Below are 5,162 nucleotides of genomic sequence, written 5' to 3' on the forward strand. Positions count from 1 at the left end.
CCACGAAGGCCGGTCTGGGCCATGGCCTAAAAAAGACCGATGTTCGGTGTACCTGGCCTTTGAGCTTTCACCAGTTTGTCTTGTTCTACTGGTGGGTGCATAAGGGTGCTGGTTATGGGTAGTAGTAGGTTCTTGATGATGTCGCTTCGATGAGCCCCAGGGTTTTTGCCTCCTCATCGAGCTCTTTGACTTGCTTGGATAGGTTACCTCCAAATAGTAAAATTGGTGGTTTCATGTTTCCTGGTTTGCACAGATCTGCAAATTTTGGGTTTAAAGCAGGTCGGATGGCACTCTTCCTGATGCTGTTTATTTCGTATTGTATATTACAGAGCAGTGCCAGTGCATCCTGTTGATCCTGCGACATCTCCTTTTCATCTACTGTGCGGGCGAAAGCTGTTATTCCCGCTGTTAGGAGCTTTAGTACTTTTTGGAGTTTGACATCCATGCCTCTAACTCCTGCTCCGACGTGTTTCCATATGCAATTATTTACAATAGGAACATTCAGGGATATACAGTTATCAATCAATCAATCAACCTTTATTGTCATCTTGCAAGCAACAGTTGTTACAGTGCAAAATTTCCCAGTGAATAGCGGAGTCGTCAATGTGTAAACACTTCACACATAATAACCGTGGTGTCCATGGAACAGCCTAAATAGTTAAAAGCAGGTCAATGTTAAAGTTCTGCTTAAAAAAATCCGGGGCCGCTGATTTGATGGCCATGCCAGTATACTGGCAGCAGAGTCAAGTAGTGACTGTGGTTCCAGGTGACTGTTTGGCCAGCCTGGTCTGGCTGTGGTATGAATTGGGACAGCCTCGTGTCCGGGTAGATGCTACGATCATCTCTTCCTAGGTGGAGGGGCAGGCAGTTTTGCCAGGTCCAGGTGTGCGTGGAGGGGGTACACTTGGCAATTTTGTGTTCTGCAGACAGCGGCCCTCTTGTCGAGGGTAGGGAGACGCCAATGATCCTCTCTGCTCCCCCCAGTACCCTCTGCAGAGCCTCTGACAGTTGCAGGTGGGGATTGATGCACTGTACAGCCCTGCCCCTGTAGAGGTCCTGAGGATGCTGTGGGGGTGAGGAGAGTTATAAAGTGTCTTGCCGTGGTGCCCACTGTTCCTGTAGCTGTGACATATAATCAATACTGGCATCTCCCGGTTCCAGGTTTTGTCACGTCTGGAGAATTGGGACACCATGTCCATTTTCATCTTCCTGCGTACACTTGATTTTTGTTCTGCACCCCTCTTCAGGGTCAGCCCCAGAATTGACCCCTGCACTCCCCTCTGACAAGGGAGATGCACTGTGCAGCCCTACAAGAGGTGCTGCTGTGGGTGTAATAAATTGCCCACAGTGACTAGACTCCATCTCCCAGAGCCTGTCACGTTGGAGCATTTGCTCCACAAGCCGCTCCATCTGGCTCCAGCGCTCACAGTCGCTGACCGCTCGCGGCTGCTTGGTCAGACTCATCCAAGTCAACGACTCTATTAGATTTTGTTTTGCCTTACCGCCCGGCCGTGTAGATCTGGCCGGTGCGGGGGTGAAGTTGGGCACAGCTGTTCCCTTTACGAGTGATTCATGTGCCACTGGCCGCTGCTGGCTGCCCGCAACTCCGCGGTCCTCCCCCGCCACCTTTGTCGCAGCCTTCTTAGTTTTCTTCATTTTGTCCATTGACTACACACCTGTAACACAGTATGGGGATAACAAAAAAGAATGCAGAGTATCTCTTACCTGCAGTTCCCGGCTTTTAAACTTGCCGCTGCGGTGGAACGTCGTTCCACCCCGCCTGACTGTTTCGCAATGCGTGTAGCGATATGACACGCATACGTCCTGGCGGGGTTCTTCACGTAGTCACTCACGTGACTCCGAAGTAAAATTAATATTGCAGGTCCATCACAGGTCATTGACTTGAAATGTTAACGTGTCTTTGAATATAAGGCTTGTGTTGCCAATTTGCATTCGGCTAATTGATGTTTTCCTCTCCGAGTGATTACTCCAGATCAAAAGGGATTGGTAGATTCCTGTTGGTGAATATTTAAAGTATTATTGATAACAGTGGTGACTTTCTTTGTGGTTTCATATTTCTTTGCAGATGACTGTGAAAATCACACTGACTCTATGATACTTGAGTTTCCTAACACTTCAGATGTGACTGTTGTTAACTTCCACTACATTAGTTTCCCAACAAATTACCTTTGTTTTGTTAAAGTACCCTGATGCCATACACAGTTGATTTCTGCCTTAATTTTGAGAGCAGCTGCTCCCATCTCATATTCTTCGATTAATGGTGGCGCAGTGGTAGAGTTGCTGCCTTACAGCACTTGTAGCGCCAGAGACCCGGGTTCGAACCTGACTACGAGTGCTGATTCTATGGATTTTGTACGCTCTCCCCGTGATTGTGTGGTTTTTCTCCAAGATCTTTGCTTTCCTTCCACACTCCAAAGACGTACACGTATGTAGGTTAATTGACTTGCTGCGTGCCAAGTGTGTAGAATAGTGTTAATGTGCAGGGGTTGGTGATCAGCGTGGACTCGGTGGGTCGAAGGGCCTGTTTCCCTGCTGAATCTCTAGACTAAACTAATGCTCAGATAGGACATCATAGGTAGATCTCTACATTGTTGGGTAAATTGACTGGAGCAGCTTGGCAACAAGACCCACTAGTTAGTGTGCAGGACTTTAAAATGACAGCCCACATATCCCTATTCCTGTTGTTTGTAAACTGGGTTAATCTGGCTTGATATTTAGTTGCACAGTGTGGCATGTTTTGTCAAAAATGGGGAATTTGGGACAGAATTAATTGAGGGGGAATCTTTACGCAGAGAGTGGTGGCGGTGTGGAATTTTGTTGGCATTTAAAAATAAATTTGCATGAGAAGCTCTGTTTTATTGCAAGGGGAACAAATTTGTTCGGCTGACTTGTAGGGCATCATTGTTGCTGGTTATATGGTTATATGGTTATAAAATCATAAAATTCCCTCCTGGTTGCTCATCATGGTCATGACTCAAGGTGGTAGGATCACAGAGTTTTACACTGGTTCCACCGTTATGGATCTGCTTGGCTCGATCCATAATATTGATGTTAACTTTTATTTTTCAGGATGACAACCAAAATCACTTCCGAAGGCCTTGCCAACCGACACTGACAAAGTACTTACAGCACTTTCTTAAAGCAAAAGCCCGCAGATGCTGAAATTCCAAAATAAAAAGAGAAAATGCTGCTGATAATCAGTATGTTCAGATGGCTCCTATATAGAGAGAAATAGAGGTAATGCTGCAGGTCCATTGCAGGTCATTGATCTGAAACACTAATTATGTTTCTTATATCAGCCTTTATTTCTTATATCATGCAAATGAGAGAATCCTGAACTTTCAGGCTGCATTTCAAAGCTGGACTCTCCTGGCATCTGATGGCAGAGCAACAGGCTCCTACAGCCCTCCCTTCACCACCTCCAGTTTAAATTCCATTTGGAATATTTTGGAGGACCAAGAAACCAAGAAGAAACCAAGAAGTTTTCTTGCAAGAAATCTGTCTATAGAATTAACCTGTCGGCACCAGGTTAACTCCAACATGATAACGAGTAATGCCACCGGGGTCTTGCGTAAGTTACATTAATTGTTAATTTCACTATATTGCTTTGAGTTACTTGTGGTTTAAGTGTTTCAATTGTTTTAAATTCCTTTTAATTTTGAACAGAATCTTTATGTTATAATATCACAACTATATTATTAATTTTTACTACTATTCTGCATCAGTGAATGTTAGAGAAATTCAAAGCCGTTCCGAAAGGGAATGACCTCGACCGCCAGCCCGACCTCGACCACCAGCCCGACCTCGTTGACCGCGAGTGCTTGACTAACTCGACCGCGAGTTCCCGGCCGCAAGGTCCGCTCCACAGCGCTAACCCTGATAAGGTAAGAGGGGTAACGTTTAAAGGAGATGTTCAGGACGAGTGTTTTACACAGAGGGTAGTGAGTGGTTGGGCTGCACTGGCAGAGGTGGTAGTGAAGGCACATATAATTGTGGTATTTAGGAAGTTTCTCAACAGGCACATTAATAGGCAGGTAATAGAGGGATCTGGATCATGTGCCAGCAGATGAGATGTTTAATTTGGTATCATGTTAGGCATAGACATCGTAGGCAAAAGTGCCTGTTCTAGTGCTGTAATTGTCTATGCTCTGTGAATGTGTACAGAACCTTTTCGCACCTTTAGGGGAGTGGCAGATGTAGGTGTTGACTCTGAACCATTTGTTATGCACCACTTATCATAGCCAGACTTTTGACAGTAAAGCCCCTGTTCCACTTACGTGTCCTTGGCACGCTAATTACGCGACCTCGTGGTCGTGTTGAGGCGCGACGGTCCCGCGAAGGTCGCGCGTAATTTCATGCGCCCGCACAGCCGTCTGGAGCTCGTGACTTCATTTGAAGATGGATGCAAAATGCAGGAGTTAACTCAGCGGGACCGGCAGCAACTCTGGAGAGAAGTAATGGGTGACGTTTCGTGGCGAGACTCTTCTTCAGTCTGAAAGAAGGGTCTCGACCCGAAACGTCACCCATTGCTTCTCTCCAGAGATGCTGCCGGTCCCGCTGAGTTACTCCAGCATTTTGTGTCTATCATCAATCATCTTGGCCCCGCTCTGGGAGTAGAAGTGGGGGCGGGGCCTAGGTCGAGCTCGACGATTGTTTCCCTGCTTCTGTTGCTGTTGGAGGTGAGACGTTGCGTCGCACCAGGGTCTTGGGCCTGTCCCACTTTAGCCGTCAGTTACACGACAGGCCGATGGCGCGCGAAGATTTCGTTCACTACAAAAATTTCGGAGCCCCGCGCGATGTCGCGCACAACTACATACCCCTCCGCGCTTCTCATTGGGACCGGCCCCGCGCTGCCTTACGATGCCCATGTGCCTCAACGCGATGACGAGGTCACGTAATTTTCGTGCCAAGGACACGTAAGTGGGACAGGCCCTTAAGTTTCAGTTGCTAGTTTCATTGAACATATCGAGTTCCTATGGGTTTGACAGAGTCAATGTGGAATTGATGTTTCCTAAGATGCAGTTTCAAAATAAGGTGCTGCACACCTTTAACCTATTTCCTCTAGCTTTAGACTCCTCCACTGTTGGAAAACAATTCTAACTACCTACCTACTCTATGCCCCTCATTATTTTATAGGGATG

The sequence above is a fragment of the Leucoraja erinacea genome, chromosome 2 (assembly GCF_028641065.1).
Source record: "Leucoraja erinacea ecotype New England chromosome 2, Leri_hhj_1, whole genome shotgun sequence".
Classification (NCBI taxonomy): domain Eukaryota; kingdom Metazoa; phylum Chordata; class Chondrichthyes; order Rajiformes; family Rajidae; genus Leucoraja; species Leucoraja erinaceus.